The sequence below is a fragment of the Xenopus laevis genome, chromosome 2S, assembly GCF_017654675.1.
Source record: "Xenopus laevis strain J_2021 chromosome 2S, Xenopus_laevis_v10.1, whole genome shotgun sequence".
NCBI lineage: Eukaryota > Metazoa > Chordata > Amphibia > Anura > Pipidae > Xenopus > Xenopus laevis.
This window is the reverse complement of record NC_054374.1, coordinates 51,247,641-51,268,791: the sequence shown is the minus strand read 5'-3', so window position 1 is coordinate 51,268,791 and position 21,151 is coordinate 51,247,641. Positions and strand designations below refer to the sequence as shown.

Sequence of the window (21,151 nt, the reverse complement as noted above, 5' to 3'; positions counted from 1 at the left end):
AGGTCTGTGTGCTTAGAGGCAGCCACTCTGTAATGAAAAGCCAGGTCGCACTACGACATGAGACTCTAGCTGTACACTCCCCCTCCCCTCTCTGCCCATGCGTGTGATGTTTGGAGGAGAGAGGTCACATGGTTTGCAGGGAAGCAATTACTTTCACTTTCCTACGTCTTGCTCTACAGCTGCACTAGCAGCCCCTCCTCCCACAGACACTATCAAAGCTCCTGCCGTTCTGTAAATTTGATCTCTGCATTCCTTTGGAGGCGGGGACTTTCTCTCCTTGCTGCCTTCCTATAGTTGGTTTTACTGGTTACGAGATGAGGTAAAGGAGCTGTGAGTGCTATCCACCTCACACAGACCTTGCTCCTTTCCTGCCTGCAATACTTCTTTTTTCATTAACTACTTACTGCCTCCTTTCTCCTGAGCTATTTTAACCATACCTCCCAACATTTTGGAAGTAAAAAGAGGGACAAAATTTTTTTTTTTATGCACGTAGCACAGCAATTTTTCTGACCACACCCCTTTATGTGGCCACACCCTCTAATTACCATGTTTGTTTTACAAAATTTGGCAGGTTATGAAAGTTTGAAAATATTTCTCCTTATCTAAACTGTGTTTTTGTGTCTCAAAATTGTTACAAAGTATCTTATTAGCTGTTAGCTGTTCTGGGCTCTCTGCTAAAAGCCAATTAAGTGAGAAACTTTGTTTCTTTTTCTGGCTGTTCAGTGCAGAGAAAAGAGGGACTTTCCAGTACAAATGAGGGACTGCGGGTTGAGCTGTCAAAAGAGGGACTGTCCCTCCGAAAAAGGGACAGTTGGGAGGTATGTTTTAACCCTTCCTAGACTTCCTCCTAAGTTTTCCTGGTTTTCAAGTATGTCCTCCTTATTTTATCCTTTTTTACTATTCCCTGTCATCAGTCCTGGGAGTGTACTCCTGTGTTTCTGCCATTCATTTTTGTGTAAACAAATATAATAAACTATCTATATAAAATATTTTTTCCAGTGCCCAAAATGAAGTGTGTGTGTGTGTGTGTGTGTATATGTATGCATATATTTATTTTTGAAACGTAAGTGGGGGCAGTGATCACAGGACTATCTTATTTCAGTCCTTCTGAAGTGGTGTCAGTGGGAGCTTATCTTGATTCCTGCCTATTGTTCAATTGACAGGCTCAATGTAAGGCCAAAGGCCTCAGGAGTAGTGAGGACCAAGGGAGGAAATAACAATGTCCAAGTTCGCAGTACAGATAAGGATGAAACAGAAGAATGGTCAAACAGGCAACAAGATCAGTCCAGGCAGAAGAGGTTCAAGGTCGAAGTTTTCAGGCAAAGGTCGGTACACAAATATCAAGAAGTTCGCAATGAATCACACCCAGGAGTAGTAAACTAAACCTATAATCGGGCATTGAGGGAATCCCGGAGTTGCTTTAAATAGGCCAGGTTTCGGCGCCAATTTTGGACGCGCTGACATCATGACGCCGACGATGACGCACTAACACCAGCGTCCTGACGTTGACGCACGTTCTGACGCCGGCGTCCGTTCCGACGCCGGCGACCAATCCGGGGACGGAAAGACGCTGACGTCATCGTGCTGCGACCAGCAGGATCCAGGGGGCTGCCATCTTGGACGCCATCTTGGGAAGGACTTACGGTTTTCCTTACAGTACCCCCCTCCTCAGGGGGGGCCTCAGGACCACCTGGGCTGGACGGGAATCTCCGATGAAATTTTTGGACCAAGAGAGGAGCATGGACATCGGAGCTTTTTACCCAGGAGCACTCCTCAGGACCGAATCCTTTCCATTCAATAAGATACTGCAGGGTGCCTCTAGAAATTCGAGAATCCAAAATCTTCTTTACCTCGAACTCTTGATGCCCATCCACAACGACAGGAGCTGGGGAAGAAGCAGAAGAAGAAGACGAAACTGCAGGTTTAAGTAAAGAAACATGGAAGGCATTGGGGATCCGCATCTCAGGAGGAAGTTGCAGGCGCACAGCCACAGGGTTGATGATCTCGGTGATAGGGAAGGGACCAATAAACTTGGGACCAAGTTTAGGTGAGGGAACTTTGAGGCGGATATTGCGGGTAGACAGCCAGACCTTGTCACCAGGAACATACAGAGGGGAAGAAACCCTTCTCTTGTCAGCGAACTTCTTCTGTGCAAGCGAGCTCTTCTCCAGGTTGACAGTAGTAGCCTGCCAGATGACCAGCATGTGGGCAGCCTGATCGTTGGCGGCAGGGACATTTGTGAGCAGTAGATCTTGAGGAAAGGCCAGGGGGTTAAGACCATAAACACAAAAAAAAGGAGACTTTTCAGAGGAAGAGTGTATGGCATTATTATGTGCAAATTCGGCCCAAGGGAGGAGGTCAGCCCAATCATCCTGACACAGGGACACATGACACCGAAGGAACTGTTCAAGAGCCTGGTTAACTCTTTCTGCCGCTCCATTAGACTGGGGATGATAAGAAGAAGAAAATTGGAGAGAAATGTCCAGGGCTTTACAAAGGGACCTCCAAAACTTTGAAACAAATTGGGACCCCCGGTCAGAGACAATCTCAGCAGGAAAACCATGGAGACGGAAAATGTGTTTAATAAATAACGAAGAAAGTTCTGGAGCTGAAGGGAGTTTCCGGAGAGTGTGCCATCTTACTAAACCTGTCAATCACCACCCAGATAACGGTGTAGCCAGAGGAAGCAGGAAGATCCACGATGAAATCCATTGCCAAATGGGTCCAAGGGCGGGATGGAACAGGCAAAGGTAAAAGTAGGCCTTTAGGAGGAGAATGTCCTGATTTGGATACAGCACAAGTGGAGCAGGAAGAAACAAAATCTTTAACATCCTTTCTTAAGGAAGGCCACCAGACGAGACGAGATAAAAGTTCAGTCGTCTTTTTAATTTAATTCCCGGATGACCGGCCTGCTTAGAACTGTGAGACTGGATCAAAATGGACTGACGAAGCTCAGGAGGAACAAAGGCTACGCCCACAGGAGTTTCCACAGGAGCAGAAGATTGAATGGACAAGAGATGCGAAGCAAGGGAAGGGAACAGGGCAGCAATGATCTTTGTAGGAGGCAAAATGGATTCTGGGTCTTCGGAGATGGGATCTTCAGGGATAAAACTTCTGGAAAGAGCATCCGCTTTTTTGTTTCTTGAACCAGGACGAAAAGTTAAGATGAAGTTAAAACGTGAGAAGAACAATGCCCATCTGGCTTGTCGGGGATTGAGGCGCTTAAGGGTCTGGATATATTCTAGGCTAGAGGAGGCCAATGCTGTTGTTTACCCCCTTTTTGTATAAGAGCAAGAATTGGAGCAATTTTTGACGAAAAACCTTTAATAAACTGTCTATAATAGTTAGAAAAGCCGATGAATCTTTGAACAGCCTTGACACTGGTGGGGAGAGGCCAATCTTGAATTGCCGAAACCTTGGCTGGGTCCATCTTGAAGCCTTGTTGGGAAATGATGTATCCTAGGAAGGAGATGGATGATACTTCAAAGGAACATTTCTCCAACTTGGCAAACAGGTTGTTCTTTCGAAGACGAGAAAGTACTTCTTGAACTTGAAGACGATGCTCAGCAAGATTCTTGGAAAAAATAAGGATATCGTCTAAGTACACCACCACATACTGGCCCAGTAAATCCCTGAAAATGTCATTCACAAATTCTTGGAAGACCGCGGGGGCGTTACAGAGACCGAAAGGCATGACAAGGTATTCATAATGCCCGTCCCGTGTGTTGAAAGCGGTCTTCCATTCATCTCCCTCTCTGACCCGGATTAAATTATAAGCCCCACGAAGATCCAACTTGGTGAAAAGACAAGCCCCTTTGAGTTGGTCGAACAGTTCGGAGATGAGAGGAAGGGGATAACGGTTTTTAATTGTGATTTTATTTAAACCTCTATAATCAATGCAGGGCCGCAAACCTCCATCTTTCTTCTCAACAAAGAAGAAGCCGGCTCCAGCCGGGGAAGAGGAAGGACGAATAAAACCTCTTTGCAGGTTCTCTTGAATGTACTCCTTCATGGCACACGTTTCAGAAGGAGAAAGCGGATAGGTGCGACCCCTGGGAGGCATGGTTCCAGGAAGAAGTTCGATGGGGCAATCATAGGGTCGATGGGGAGGCAGGACTTCGGCAGACTTTTTATTGAAGACATCAGAGAAGGCTTGATAAACAAAGGGCAAAGAAGAATTGGAAGACACAGATGAAGCTTTAATGATGGATTTGGTGGGTAAACAATTTTGTTGGCAGAAGGAACTCCATCGGGAGATCTGAGACGAAGCCCAATCGATTACTGGGTTATGAATATTCAACCAGGGCAAACCAAGTACAATGGGGGTAGAAGGACAATCAATTAAAAGGAAGGACAATCTTTCAAGGTGCATGGATCCCACAATAACGGAAAGTTCATCGGTGGAGTGGGAAATTGTAGCAGAGGAAAGTGGACGATCGTCAATTGCCAATGCACGAAGAGGAACAGCCAGAGGTCGCAGGGGAATAGAGTGGCTTTCAGCGAAGACTTTATCCATGAAATTCCCAGCTGCGCCAGAGTCAAGGAAAGCTTCAGAAGAAATTGTCCGGGTTCCAAAACGAATCTGCACAGGAAGGAGGAAGCGTTGAGCAGAAGAATGGGGAGAGGGACCAATTCCACCCAGGTAAGTCTCCCCAGTCTTACCTAGGTGTTGGCGTTTCCCGGCTTCACTGGGCACTCATAGGCGAAGTGGGATTTTCCACCACAATAGAGGCAAAGTCCAGCAGCCCTTCTCCGAAGCTTTTCCTGTTCGGTCAGACGAGCCCGTCCGATCTGCATTGGTTCTTCCGAAGGCAGGGAAGAAGAAGCAGGAGCCGCAGGATTTGGAGAAGACAAGGTGGAAGCCGGGTTGAGAAGAAAGGGTCTTTGAAAACGAGGAGCCAGAGTAGGTTGGAACCTGTGGAATCTTTTGGTTGGGGAGCGCTCTCTGTCAAGTTCAGCTTGAAACTCCCTCTGCCGAGTATCTACCTTTATGGCCAGGGCGACTAGATCTTCCCAACGGGATGGAATTTCCCTGGACACCAGATCAGTCTTTATACGTATCGCCAGGCCGTTGTAAAAGGCAGCGTGATACCCGTCATTGTTCCACGAAGTCTCTGCAACCAGGGTGCGGAATTCAATGGCGTACTCCGAGACTGAGCGAGTTCCCTGTTGAAGATGGAACAGGCGTGCGGAGGAAGCAGTGGCACGACCCGGAGCATCAAAGACCACTCGAAGTTCTCGAACGAAGGCTCTAGCATCATCGATAATGGGATCCTCCTTCTCCCATAGAGGCGAAGCCCATTCCAGTGCCTTCCCTTGCAGACGGGAGAATATGAAGCCCACCTTGGCACGTTCAGACACGAACTGGCTGGGTGCGAGTGCAAAGTGGACCTCGCACTGGTTGATAAACCCACGGCAGGCTGCAGGATCACCACTGTAGAGTGGAGGGGCCGGAATGCGGGGCTCGGAGACGTGAAGCGGGGCCGCAGGTACAGATGCAGGAATAGGATCGGCGGGTGTTAAAGCCGACAGCTTAGCAAGAATGGTCTCCAGAGCCTGGCCAAAGTGAGACTGCTGTACCTCATAGGACTGCATCCGGGAAGCCAGACCACGAAGCGCTCCACCGACATCAGGCGGCGCTGGATTCTCCTCCGAAGGGTCCATGGCCCGATTATAATGTAAGGCCAAAGGCCTCAGGAGTAGTGAGGACCAAGGGAGGAAATAACAATGTCCAAGTTCGCAGTACAGATAAGGATGAAACAGAAGAATGGTCAAACAGGCAACAAGATCAGTCCAGGCAGAAGAGGTTCAAGGTCGAAGTTTTCAGGCAAAGGTCGGTACACAAATATCAAGAAGTTCGCAATGAATCACACCCAGGAGTAGTAAACTAAACCTATAATCGGGCATTGAGGGAATCCCGGAGTTGCTTTAAATAGGCCAGGTTTCGGCGCCAATTTTGGACGCGCTGACGTCATGATGCCGACGCTGACGCACTGACACCAGCGTCCTGACGTTGACGCACGTTCTGACGCCGGCGTCCGTTCCGACGCCGGCGACCAATCCGGGGACGGAAAGACGCTGACGTCATCGTGCTGCGACCAGCAGGATCCAGGGGGCTGCCATCTTGGACGCCATCTTGGGAAGGACTTACGGTTTTCCTTACACTCAGCAGACAAGGCTCTATTTACATTACAGCAGCTTGTAGGAGGGAGGGGTAATGACATCACTCCAACTTGCAGTGCAGCAGTAAAGTGTGACTGAAGTTTATCAGAGCACAAGTCACATGACCTGAGGGCAGCTGGGAAATGTCAAAATGTCTAGCAAATTTAAAAAATTAGATATAAAAAAATCCATTTCTTGTTTTGAAAAACGGATTTCAATGCAGGATTCTGCTGTAGTAGAACTATTAACTGACACATTTTGTAAAAAACATGTTTTTCCATGACAGTATCCCTTTAAGGCACTATGCTTTTCATATTTCTGTATCTCATTCAAACCACTGCTTGATTACTAGGGTAATCAGGACCCTATCAACCAGATAACTGCTTAAATTCTTAACTGGACAGTTGCTGAAGAAAAAGCTAAACAATACAAAACCCACAAATAATAAAAAATGAACACCAATCGCAAATTGCCATGGAATATCAAGCTCTACGTCATACTAAAAGTTAATTTTAAGGCAAAGTACCCCTTTAACATACACGATGAGCAATAAATATACAATTTATTTTTTAACAAAAAATGATATCTAAGAAAAAACTTCAAAAGTGCCCTACTTATAAAGCCCCAATGTTGAGAGAAAATGGTCAAGATTCTTTTAAGTTTTGACTACTTCAGGATACAGCTTTAACTTGTTCAATTTTTTTCAGTTTGCCCTATTGCTAGAGAAATTCCACAATCTCTTCCCTTTATTCCCTGGTAGGTTACATAAATTCTTTTAGGCAAAATACAAGCTAAGCGATCAACATTTTAATAACCATTGATAGTTTTAAATTCTTGAAATTTTAACACCAAAACGAATTATATTTCTAATTTCTATGACAAGCACATGCCCCAAGGCTGAAAACAAATCGCAGTTGCTGACAACATGGCTTCCTGAGTGCCAACAACCAGAAAATGTATCAACACCTTAATACGTAGCAACTACAAAAAAAACCCAGGCACCACTAGAACTAAATTATTATACATTATAAGATGATTTTCTCAAGGACAAAATTGTTTCTCTCTCATTTTCTGAGAAAGGACTGAAATGTTTGCATATATATCTGGTGGTGTTAAAATAATTCCATTCAGAATACAACTTTCATGTAGAACCGACTTCAATTTAAGGCCATGTTGAAAAAATAAACTATAATTTTTCCAGATCTGGTTCTATGGCTTCTCCAGTATTTATTTTACATGATTTTCCTGTAAGGAAAAGAGGATTATATTTGACAGATATATTTTTTAACACAACACACATGATTTTTAATTTACCTTCAATTAAAAATGTCAAAGTTTTCAATGTTACATCGGAAAATCAATAGAATTATCTGTAGAACCCGCCTATAATAATCTGATCGGTGTCAGTAATAAGGTGTCAGGGTTTATTGTTCAAAGCCAGGAAGCACTGAGCTTTATGATTGTGTAAAATCTGACACTTTCCTTCAGAGTGCAAGTTCCATTTGTTCTAAAGCTCACATTAAATTATTTAATATTAGAGCACTAAAGTGAGATTTTATTTCCAGACATGTAAAATGAGACCTCATTTAGGTTACAATAACAGCAATATTGCACTTGCCTCAGAGTAGCCTTACACTGAATCATATTTATCCGCAATAATTTGGTAATCTATAGGAAGATAGTTCTTTCAGTTTCTGTAACAGGCCTGGTTTTACCAATTATTTTCCATTATTACTGATATAAAATTACCAAAATTACTGATTATAAATACCAAGATTTGTCCTACTATGATTGCTCAAGTCTTCTTAAAAAAGATCTGCAGCAATGACAATGCTCTTGGCCACAGGCTTGAAAATAGCTGATATATGCTTCCCCGATTCAGTTATAGCAAGTGGCACATAAGCAGCATAAGGGCAAATATTTTGGAATTTAAGCCTTATTGGTTATCTTCCTTTTTGCCAGCGCCAAGCAGAGAAATGAAGCAAAAGTCCAAGAGAATATGCAAAAAAAAAACGATCAATCGAAATTTATAAAACAATTTTTTTTTTTTAAATTCAGGTGAATAGGATAGACCTGCAAACTCAAATTTGATTGTACGAGGTCCCCCATAGGCTAAAACACCAATTGGGCATGTTTTAGATGGCGAATAGTCGTAGTCAAATTCTTAAAGTGACAGTACATGAAAAATTTTGAATTTTGATATTTTTTTAAACTTGAATAGAATTTGGACTATTCCCTGGTCGAATTACACTAAAATAAACTCAAAATTAGAATTCGGAAATTTGAATTTTCAATTCGATCCTTGATAAATCTGCCCCTAAAAAGCAGAAAGGTATATAGTTGGCAGCCTAAAAGCTACTGTTACTGGACCACTGGTATAGGTATGGGATCCATTATCTGGAATCCCGTTATCCGAGAAATCTCCAAATTACAGGACACCCATCTCCTATAGACTCTGTTATAATGATAAAATTCACATTTTAAAAAATTATTTCCTTTTTCTCTGTAGTAATGAAACAGTGCCATGTACTTGGTTCCAACTAGGATATAATTAACCCTTATTGGAGGTAAAACAATCCTATCTGGAATGAGAATCAAAATAGGCCCTGGCATTTCAGGTACACAGAGGCTCAATCAGCCCACACAAAGGCCCAAACAGCCCCCACCAGCCCACTAAATACTGACTTTCTATGGCACCTTATAACAGCCCTTCAGGCATTTGCCAGAACCCACAGATTGCCTGTCGGGGCCTGATTGTGTTTAATTAATGCTTAAATTATTTTTTTGCTTGACTTAAAGTATGTTGAGCCAAATTACAGAAAGATCCCAGATTACAGAAAGAACCCCAGATTCCAAGCATTCTGGATAGTAGTCCCCATAGCTGTACTATTAATCAGCTGTATCATGACACCAGTAAATCAATAACCATTCAGAAAAACACTTGTTTCCTATTGATTCTTGCAATTTTTACTTTCCTGGCATTATTTTTACTTCCCATTGATAGGGATGTCGCGGACTGTTCGCCGGCGAACATCGGCTGTTCGCGCTCGCCGAATGTTCGCGAACGTCGCGCGACGTTCGCCATTTTGGGTTCGCCTTACCTGGCGCTTTTTTTTGACCTCTCACCCCAGACCAGCAGATACATGGCAGCCAATCAGGAAGCTCTCCCTCCTGGACCACCCCCACACCCCCTGGACCACTCCCCTTCCATATATAAACTGAAGCCCTGCAGCATTTTTTCATTCTGCCTGTGTGTGCTTGCAAGAGCTAGTGTAGGGAGAGAGCTGTTACTGATTTCACTGATTTCTTTGAGGGACAGTTGATAGTAAGTTTGCTGGCTAGTAATCTACTTGATACTGCTCTGTATTGGAGGGATAGAAGTCTGCAGGGATTTGAGGGACATTTTAGGGTAGCTTTGCTGGCTAGTAATCTACCTTCTACTGCAGTGCTCTGTATGTAGCTGCCTGCTGTGGGCACTGATCTCTTCTGATCTCATCTGCTGACTGCTGTAATAACCCAATAGTCCTTGTAAGGACTGCTTTTATTTTCTTTTTTGTTTTTTTACTTTGCTAGTTGCTACTATAAGCCCAGTGCTATTAGTCTAGCAGTGTTGGGGAGTGGGACTGGTGTGCTACTGTGCTGCTCCTAGTAGTTCAGCAGCACCAACCCGAGAAAAATATTTTTTTTAATATACATATATTTTTTTTTCTTTTACTTATCTTACTGTTCTTTAACGTGTACAGTGCTGTTGCTGTTCTTCATAGTAGTGCACCAATAGTAGTGCACTTGCAGGCATTATTTGCTCAGTGTGTTCTTCATTTTCAAACAACAACCATCTAGCTGTGTGAGCTTGTTCACATTCTGTCTAAATATCAATAATAATACCGTCTCTAGAAACACCACCCGAGTGACGTTTTTCAGGCAGCAATAATATATATCGTATCCACTGCTGTAGTAGTGTATACGTTAACCTTGTAGGCATTATTTGCTCAGTGTGTTCTTCATTTTCAAACAACAACCATCTAGCTGTGTGAGCTTGTTCACATTCTGTCTAAATATCAATAATAATACCGTCTCTAGAAACACCACCCGAGTGACGTTTTTCAGGCAGCAATCATATATATCGTATCCACTGCTGTAGTAGTGTATACGTTAACCTTGTAGGCATTATTTGCTCAGTGTGTTCTTCATTTTCAAACAACAACCATCTAGCTGTGTGAGCTTGTTCACATTCTGTCTAAATATCAATAATAATACCGTCTCTAGAAACACCACCCGAGTGACGTTTTTCAGGCAGCAATAATATATTCCGTATCCACTGCTGTAGTAGTGTATACGTTAACCTTGTAGGCATTATTTGCTCAGTGTGTTCTTCATTTTCAAACAACAACCATCTAGCTGTGTGAGCTTGTTCACATTCTGTCTAAATATCAATAATAATACCGTCTCTAGAAACACCACCTGAGTTGTTGTTGTTTTAAAAATAATGCCAGGCAAAGGCAGGCCGCCACGCAGAGGCACAAGGGGCCGTGCTGCTATGCTATCCTGTGGCCCTAGGAAATTGCCCAGTTTTAAAAAGGCAATGACCCTGAACTCCCAAAATGCTGAAGAGGTAGTTGACTGGCTTACACAGCACACCCCATCCTCTACCGTTTCTAACTTTACCACAACATCCTCATCCTCCACTGCTATGGGCACCCCACGTAACACTTCCTCCACCACCGGCGCCCCTTCTTCACTGGAGTCAGAGGAGTTATTTTCACATGAGTTTCTTGAACTGAGTGATGCGCAACCATTATTGGCAGAAGAAGATGAAGGAGATGAGGACGTTACACCAGATTTAATTCTGGCAGAGAACACAACAGAGATGGACATAATGAGTGATGACGAGGAGGTCCCCGCTGCTGCTTCCTTCTGTGAGCTGTTAGAAGAAATTGATGCATCTGAGGAGGATGAGGAGATTGATGTTTTATGGGTGCCCAGTAGAAGAGAGGAAGAGGAGGATAGTTCAGATGGAGAGACGGAGAGTCAGAGAGGCAGGAGGAGAATAAGACTTAGAAGAAGCAGGGAGGACAGCTCGCAGGGAACAGTAGGGCAACAACATGTATCGGCACCTGTGGTCAGCCGGCCAACGCACCCGCCATTGCCGCCAACGCCGCCGACTTCTACTGTTACCGCCAGATTGCCAGCCTCAAAAAGGTCAGCAGTGTGGGATTTTTTTAATGTGTGTGCCTCTGACAAAAGCGTTGTCATTTGCAATGAGTGCAGTCAGAAACTGAGTCTTGGGAAGCCCAACAGCCACATAGGTACAACTTCTATGCGAAGGCACATGAACGGCAAGCACAAAGCACTTTGGGAGCAACACCTCAAAGGCAACAGGCAAACTAAAAGCCACCCTCCTTCTGGTCCAGCATCTTACTGCTCTACCTTTGCTGTCCTTCACCCGTCTGAACCACCCTCCACTCCGCCTTCCACCTTGACCACCAGTTCCCATTCCCAGTCATCTGCCCCCAGCCAAGTTTCTGTGAGGGCCATGTTTGAGCGTAAGAAGCCAATGTCTGCGAGTCACCCCCTTGCCCGGCGTCTGACAGCTGGCTTGTCCGCACTCTTAGCCCGCCAGCTTTTACCATACCAGCTGGTGGACTCTGAGGCCTTCCGCAAATTTGTAGCAATTGGGACACCGCAGTGGAAGGTACCCAGCCGCAATTTTTTTTCAAAAAAGGGAATACCACACCTGTACCACCATGTGCAGAGCCAAGTCACCGCATCTCTGTCACTTAGTGTTGGGCCAAAGGTCCATATGACTACTGACGCATGGTCCTCCAAGCATGGTCAGGGCAGGTATGTCACCTACACTGCCCACTGGGTGAACTTGGTAATGGCTGGGAAGCAGGGAATGTGTAGCTCAACAACGACAGTGGAGTTGGTGTCACCGCCACGGATTGCACGCGGTTCTGCCACCACCTCTACTCCTCCTTCGCTCTCTACCTCGTCTTCTTCCTCTTCTTCGTCCTCTGCTGCTGGGTCCTCCTCCTCCACACCTGTGCACCCCCAGCTCCCCCTAGGCTATTCGACGTGCCAGGTACGCCGTTGTCATGCTGTCTTGGGGATGACGTGCCTGGAAAGCAAAAACCATACCGGATCTGTACTCCTGTCATCTCTGCAGTCACAGGCCGATCGGTGGCTGACCCCACACCAACTGAAGATCGGAAAAGTGGTGTGTGACAATGGAAGCAATCTGTTGGCAGCACTGAGACTGGGCAATTTAACACATGTGCCCTGCATGGCACATGTTCTGAATTTAATAGTACAACGTTTTGTCTCAAAGTACCCAGGATTCCAGGACGTTCTCAGGCAGTCCAGGAAGGTGTCGGCCCATTTCAGACGGTCCTACACAGCCATGGCACGCCTTGCTGACATTCAGCAGCGGTACAAAATGCCAGTCAGGCGTTTGATTTGCGACAGCCAGACTCGCTGGAATTCAACGCTCCTCATGTTGGAACGTCTGCTGCAACAACAAAGAGCCGTCAACGAATACCTGTTTGAACTGGGTGGTAGGACTGGATCTGCAGAGCTGGGGATTTTTTTACCCCGTTACTGGGTGCTTATGCGCGATGCCTGCAGGCTCATGCGCCCTTTTGAAGAGGTTACAAATATGGTCAGTCGCACCGAAGGCACCATCAGCGACCTAATACCCTTCGCTTTCTTCCTGGAGCGTGCCGTGCGACGAGTGACAGATGAGGCTGTAGACCAGCGTGACGAGGAGCAGGAAGCGCACGATTTCTGGTCGGAATCACCAGAACGAACCCAGGCACCTGCTGCAACGCAGGGAGAGGTGTCAGAAGTGGAGTCAGAGGAGGAAGGTGGCTTTGTGGAGGAGGAGGACCAACAGGAGCAGGCTTCCCAGGGGGCTAGTGGTGACCTTTTGGGGACCCCTGGTCTTGTACGTGGCTGGGGGGAGGAGACCGTGGATGATGCAGTCCTTGATAACGAGGAAGCGGAGATGGATACCTCTGCATCCAACCTTGTGAGAATGGGGTCTTTCATGCTGTCATGCCTGTTGAAGGACCCCCGTATCAAGAGGCTTAAGGAGAAGGACCTGTACTGGGTCGCGACTCTACTAGACCCTCGGTACAAGCATAAAGTGGCAGAAATGTTACCAACATACCACAAGTCTGAAAGGATGCTGCATTTAGAAACCAGCCTGCAAAACATGTTGTACAATGCTTTTAAGGGTGATGTCACTTCAGGAACTCATCAACATTCCAGGGGCAGAGGTGCCAGTAATCCTGCCACGAGCGCACCTGCAAGGACAAAGCACTTTGGCCACTCTGTAACGTCAGACATGCAAATGTTTTTCAGTCCAAGGCAGCGGCAGAACCGTTCGGGATCCACCCTCAAAGAACGCCTCGACCGGCAGGTAGCGGACTACCTGGCATTAACTGCAGATATCGACACTCTGAGGAGCGATGAACCCCTGGACTACTGGGTGCGCAGGCTTGATCTGTGGCCAGAGCTGTCACAATTTGCCATGAACCTCTTGTCTTGCCCCGCCTCAAGTGTCCTCTCAGAAAGGACCTTCAGTGCAGCAGGAGGGATTGTAACTGAGAAGAGAACTCGCCTAGGTCACAAAAGTGTGGATTACCTGACCTTTATTTTTATTAAAATGAATGAGGGGTGGATCTCGGAGGGTTACTGCACGCCGGAAGACTTGTGCTGAGTTTCTGATTCTGACTCCCCATGCAGCTGTCCTTCTCTGCACGCCTCATGACTCCACATACAGCTGTCCTTTAGCGTCCTCCTCCCTCCACCACCGTTACAAACTAGGGTGCAAACCCTACTGGTTTAATTTGAATCCAGGTAAATCCTGAGTTTTTCTGGCCTCTGTGCTTCAGTGGCTGTGACAAAAAAATTGAATATTTTCAGCATTTATATGGCATATTTTTTATGGCCTCTGTGCTTCAGTGGCTGCGACCAAAAAAACCAGAATATTTTCTGCATTTATATGGCATATTTTTTCTGGCCTCTGCGCTTCAGTGGCTGTGACAAAAAAATGAATATTTTCAGCATTTATATGGCATATTTTTTCTGGCCTCTGTGCTTCAGTGGCTGCGACCAAAAAAAACAGAATATTTTCAGCATTTATATGGCATATTTTTTATGGCCTCTGTGCTTCAGTGGCTGTGACAAAAAAATGAATATTTTCAGCATTTATATGGCATATTTTTTATGGCCTCTGTGCTTCAGTGGCTGCGACCAAAAAAAACAGAATATTTTCTGCATTTATATGGCATATTTTTTCTGGCCTCTGTGCTTCAGTGGCTGTGACAAAAAAATGAATATTTTCAGCATTTATATGGCATATTTTTTCTGGCCTCTGTGCTTCAGTGGCTGCGACCAAAAAAAACAGAATATTTTCTGCATTTATATGGCATATTTTTTCTGGCCTCTGTGCTTCAGTGGCTGTGACAAAAAAATGAATATTTTCAGCATTTATATGGCATATTTTTTCTGGCCTCTGTGCTTCAGTGGCTGTGACAAAAAAATGAATATTTTCAGCATTTATATGGCATATTTTTTCTGGCCTCTGTGCTTCAGTGGCTGCGACCAAAAAAAACAGAATATTTTCAGCATTTATATGGCATATTTTTTATGGCCTCTGTGCTTCAGTGGCTGTGACAAAAAAATGAATATTTTCAGCATTTATATGGCATATTTTTTCTGGCCTCTGTGCTTCAGTGGCTGCGACCAAAAAAAACAGAATATTTTCTGCATTTATATGGCATATTTTTTATGGCCTCTGTGCTTCAGTGGCTGTGACAAAAAAATGAATATTTTCAGCATTTATATGGCATATTTTTTCTGGCCTCTGTGCTTCAGTGGCTGTGACAAAAAAATGAATATTTTCAGCATTTATATGGCATATTTTTTCTGGCCTCTGTGCTTCAGTGGCTGCGACCAAAAAAACAGAATATTTTCAGCATTTATATGGCATATTTTTTATGGCCTCTGTGCTTCAGTGGCTGCGACCAAAAAAATTGAATATTTTCAGCATTTATATGGCATATTTTTTCTGGCCTCTGTGCTTCAGTGTCTGCGACAAAAAAAATTTATATTGTTAGCATTTATATGGCATATTTTTCCTGGCCTCTGTGCTGCAGTGGCTGCGACCAAAAAAAATTAATATTGTTTGCATTTATATGGCATATTTTTTCTGGCCTCTGTGCTGCAGTGGCTGCAACAAAAAAAAATTTATATTGTTTGCATTTATATGGCATATTTTTTCTGGCCTCTGTGCTGCAGTGGCTGCCACAAAAAAAAATTAATATTTTCAGCATTTATATGGCATATTGTTTCTGGACTTCTGGTTCAGTGGCTGCGACAAAAAAAACAATTTTTCAGGAAAGTACACATGCCTAATTTTTCAGGGTTCTGCAACAGTGGCAAAATCGCATCTTTTATGGTCACCGCAGGTGATCAATAAAGTAGACCAAAACTGGGCCCACACTGCAGAATCAGTGTTTTTTGGTTCACTTCACTGTACATTGAATTACCTCTGCCTGACAGTGCACGTGCGCACAAGCACGGTGACTGCTAAACACACCACTACAGAAATATTGCCACCAACAGGACGAACATCCTGGAGGTGACAAGCAACTAGTAATTAAAAACTATTATTTGCTCACTTGACGGTATCATTCATTAAAGCTCTTTGCGTCTTTTTGCGTTGCAGTAAGCACCGCGTTTCGTCTTTGCGTGTGAACAGGCTGTAACTTTTACACGACTTGATTGGCATGTAGACGCCGGACGTTTTAAAGCATTTTATTACACAGGTTTAGAAATGTAGTGTGATTTCTGCCCTTTACAGCACAAAACGCAGCGCTGTGTCAACAATGGATTTTTTAGAAACATTTTTGCCCTTGATCCCCCTCTGGCATGGCACTGTCCAGGTCGTTGCACCCTTTAAACAACTTTAAAATCATTTTTCTGGCCAGAAATGTCTTTTCTAGCTTTTAAAATTCGCCTTCCCATTGAAGTCTATGGGGTTCGCGACGTTCGCGAACCGTTCGCATTTTTGACGCAAGTTCGCGAATATGTTCGCGAACTTTTTTTCCGACGTTCGCTACATCCCTACCCATTGACTATTCAAAGTTACCTTTATATAAACCCAAACAATACAAAATTCAATCAGTGACATTTTAAACCAGATACAAAAAAAAAAAACTCCACAGCATCACGGAATAATAATCCTGAAGCTACTGAAGTCACTCAGACTTTTTTTTAAATATATCACAACGTAAGCTTTAAGCCTGACCCCTACAGGCTGGCAAATGTAATTATTCTCCAATTATACATTCTGAATAGCTGTCAGGCTGTGTACTTCTAAGAAACAATATTGTTCCTTACATTGGGTACAACCTAATGTAAGAATCTGATTGTTGTGCCTTAGTAGAAAAAAGATCACAGGCTTAAAGCAAGGTCGCCTTGCACAAGGCCTAATCCCCACTTCAATGCAACAACAGTGACCACCACCAGGCCATAGGTTACATAAATATACTGACCTCTGTGAATTACAATTGCAAGATACCACATGACAAGACATATTCCTGCCTAAAATTAAAAAAAAACTGAATGGAAACGTCAAAAGTTGTTAGATTACTGTGTTCTATAGTTTTGTTTTAAAGCATCAGCACTATTATTTGGGGGAGAACCTGCACAAACTGTATTCACCCGATCATTAGATTATGACATGATTAAATAACATGTTCTGTAATAAAACAAGCAATATATTATTAAAATTAATTACAGGTGACAGCTACAATATGAAAGGTAAAGGATATAAAAATCAGAGATATTTCTAAGTGACATGTTAGGTGCGGGGGGGGGGGATCTGGCATCTACAGTGATCTTGTGAAAATCGCAAGTGTGAACTGTAACAGCTTCCAGTGACACCTTTTATTGCTATTAGTAGTTGTGAGAGACTCTTATTTAAATAAAGGATAACAACCCAAAAAGCTAACAATGAATGCGCCAAAGGAAATTCTATATTCAGTGCACAAACAATTATATCGGACTCACTCACAGCCTCATACATATTCAAATATTTACTTCTTATTCAAACAAATGCATTTGTCCTGCTTTGTTTGCCTGATAACAAAAGACAAAGCACAATTGCTGCGCTTGATTAAAACGATCATTTATTTAATGTTTAAGACACTTTTTTTTACATCCCCCACCTCAATTTCTTATACTGCTTGAGCATTATGCAAATCAATCATTGCCAACTTTACAAAATCTCCTGTTTGATTTTCTATACATGCTAAATTAACAAACTAGCTTTTGTCCCCACTGACTGCATCTCCTCTGTTCCCACTAACCTACAGCAGAAGTTTCAATAGTTACCCCGCTTGTCTATTAACCACCTAAGCGATCAAAGCGAGCACATAGCGAATACAATCAGCATGTCAGGCTTCCTAGTGGGTAAATGCCCAACCACTAATTAACTAATATACATTTTACTTATGGAACACTTACCCACATTTAGCTTTTTACATTAAATGCTTATGCCACAATCAGTAACACATTTCGGAGAAAATCCACATTATTTTATCTTCTGCCCTGCTAGGAAAGCATTGAGCATTTGGAAGCCTGCATTCTTCTAAAGTTTCTCAAGCGAGGTTTTAAATGAACAGTGCCTAATTCAGTTTCACGTTCACAAAAGTGACAGAGAGGAAATACCAAATGTCTTTGATTTGTAGTACTACTGTGGGACTACAACTCCCAGAATCCAATGAAAGGCAAATACTTCACATCACTTGTTAGGCTTAACAGAAACATTTCCACAAATGATGCCCAACCTGTGGCCCGTGGGATGTCAGTAATGCTCCAGCCTGCTCCAATTTTATTTACAAGTTGACCTTTATGCAGGAGACTTTTAAGAATGACTCAGAACCCTGTTTGAAGTGCCAGAGGGAATGATGCTTTGATTCTGTATGTATGTCACAAGTCATTTTCCATGCACACAATTGCCAACATTTGAAACAAATGCCCAAAGACACTTTGCTGCTGGGTTAATGCACCATACAAGACAGGGCATAACTATAGAGGAAGCAGACCCTGCAGCTACAGGGGGGCCCAGGAGGTATAGCGGCCCCCTGAGACCCTAATTCATATACAATTTCAATAAATATTGGTAATACAGGTCAACCTCAAGACATTTTTGGGGCCTAAATAATAATTTGCTGTGGGGCCCAGTAATATCTAGTTCTGCCACTGCTTGCTGTAAGAGGGCCCAATGCCCAGCGCACATGATCCACCCAAGTAATCATTCCTATTACAATATAGCTTTCCATTTCCTAATTATAGCTTACAGAAGGGTCTCCCAGCCTGCAGCCTTCCAGCTGTTATTGAGCAATTGCACCCTGCCTTCAGCTGTCTCTGCTACCAAAGGCTGGACAAGCAAAGTTCACTCTGGAGAGCCAAATTAAATCCAGTGTAATTTATTCAAACACTCAAACACAACATGTCCGAAACATGTTGTGTTTGAGTGTTTGAATAAATTACACTGGATTTAATTTGGCTCTCCAGAGTGAACTTTGCTTGTACCTTGGATATTGTGTGGCTTGGACGGTGCCACTGACTCTGTTTGATAGAGCCTTGATGTCTTTGGAGTGAGGGACCACCCGACCATTAATAGTATTACCAAAGGCTGGACATCTACAGATTATAGACACTAGCAATAACATTCTTGAGATTTCTTTTTTTAATTTTATGTAATTGCCAAGTTGGAAATAATAGTGGTTAAAGAAAACACTGTCTTAATAGTTATATACTCCAGACTTTCACTTCCGCCAAGTGTATTTCTCAGCTGTATAATAAAATGAATGGTTGTGTATGTCAAACACTGATACATAAGACAGGGAATGGCCATTAGCAGAGAGAGAGAGAGATATTAAATCCAAATAGACAGTCCATGGAACTGAGGTCAATTGGCAAGTCTCCATGCACTGTCAATGACAAAGACTCATTTGCATAATCTGAGTGATGAGACAATGGGTTCCTGTCCCCATCAAGAGAGCTCATTAAATCCCGCAACAAAGCAAGTCGTTGACTGATTTCTTATGGGGTAGTGAAAGTTGTGCCCAGCGCATAACTTGCCCTTTAGTAGTGGAGAAGCACATGACAGCGCGTCATTTGCAGAAGCAACAGGAATAGGCGCAGATTCCACATGTTCGGTCCTGAACAGAAGTCTTACAAGCACATGCATCTTACCTGAGTCATGATTAGTATCCCATAATAATCCATACAGCAAGGGAAATGGTAATCTGTCCTGCAGAGCAACTTTTAGAAAAAGAGCGCAATAACATCCACTATTGCGCCCGCAGATCCCAAGCTTGTACGGTGGGATTTCACAGTTTGAAAAACTGCATTAACTTCACACAGATATTACCCCCTTCAGCCTATGAGAAGTAGCGAGAACCAGGGAGCGTCCACCGTGTCCGCCTCCTGTGCATTGCAAACCGCTGCTTAGCCTGTGTGAGAGAGCGCTGAGAGTCAAGCGTCGGGAGGTGATCGACCAATCAGCGGGCTGGTAGGCGGAGCCTATATAAACTAATAGGATTAACTAACTGTTGTCTGAAACTGGCTGTATGGACAATTGCATAGGCGTGAGCACCCGGTGTGGGACTGGTTTCCGACCTTATCTGCTGCCGCGTCCACATTCTGCTATTTGTCATTTAATAACATCCCTGTTTATAAGACAAGTCTAGTCAGAGTTCCATACAATGGCAATGGGAGGGAATGACACTTCTTGATAAATAAGCATGTGGGTTGGGAACTTCACATTAATTTTTAGATAGTTTTGCGGTGATTGCCTAAATTACACCGTCACCTACCTACCTCTGGGTCAGCGGGAAGCAAATTCTGGAAAGGTCCCCAGTGAGAAAAGTGGAGCTCATTTATAAACACTTTTGCACATTTGCGTGTGGGCAGTAGCCAATAGCAACCACTCAGCGATTAGTTTCTTCTTAGCCATCGGCAGGTAGAGCAATGAGAGCAAACATCTGATTTCTTGACATGGGTTACTGCCCAGGCAGATGTGTCTAGTATTAATAAATGAATCCCACAGTGATGCATAAACTTCTATGTCTAGTTGTCTGAAACTAGTGGCTCACAGGTCATTTTGTGCAACGTTGCCTTCAATCACAAAACAGTGGCTAGGGTAACTACCTGTCTAGTTGTAGGGTTGCCACCTGTCAATGGGGCAGGTCTGAAAAGCTCATTGATGACTGCGAGGCCAGCAGGTTGATGCTATTCTCACCTGGCAGGTCTCTGACAATCAAATCTAATTTGGCTCTGTAATTGGATGGCTAATTTGGGTGAAAATTGCCCAAAAATGCTTGTAGCAGTGCGGGCAGCTATGTTTGGTGACACACAATCGCATAATGGGTGAGTCTTCTGGCTGGCAGACATGGCTCCATCCCTAAGCGGCCATCATAGTGTGCTTTACAAGCATTTTTTGGACAAAATAGTATTGTTTCCCCCAATCAGTGTGATCTCTATTAGCCCACACCTCTAGTGGGGGAAATAATTTTACTATGAGATGTGCCCTTTAACTATAAAGCAGAATAGAAAACAAGGCATTTGTACACTAACATTTTATGCAAATTAACTGGTTTACCTGCAACAATTTCCACTGATCCCTTTGCAAAGGTATTTTTGTGCGCTTTGTCGACCACAAGGGAACATGATTTCCCATAGATGACAAAGTGCCTCCTGTGCCCTCACCCTTATATGAACAAGTAGGAACATTTGAGTGCATGTGTCGGGTCAATTTACTATATGAAAAATAAAGGGCTTCTACACAATCCATATAGAAAAACGTCGCTCATTGAATTTCATTAAAACATGATTAATTTTCAATCAGTGCAACCCAGCAACTTTCTGTGCGTTCCGGAACTGTTTGTGATAGGTGACGTTCCAGGTGTAT

General features: G+C 43.7%; 1 protein-coding gene across 3 annotated transcripts in view; it reads right to left on the bottom strand.

Annotated features, from left to right (window-relative positions):
• Positions 1 to 19,744, bottom strand: part of mid1.S (midline 1 S homeolog) — a 161,395-nt gene extending 141,651 nt beyond the window's left edge. Inside the window, exon 1 of one of the 3 annotated variants that reach the window (XM_018249236.2) lies at positions 19,435 to 19,744. The gene's annotated coding sequence lies outside the window, so the exon portion shown is untranslated. The remainder of the gene's footprint in view (positions 1 to 19,434) is intronic. The other 2 variants (XM_018249234.2, XM_018249233.2) reach the window with 2 other exon arrangements.
• Between the last annotated feature and the right edge of the window lie 1,407 nt (positions 19,745 to 21,151).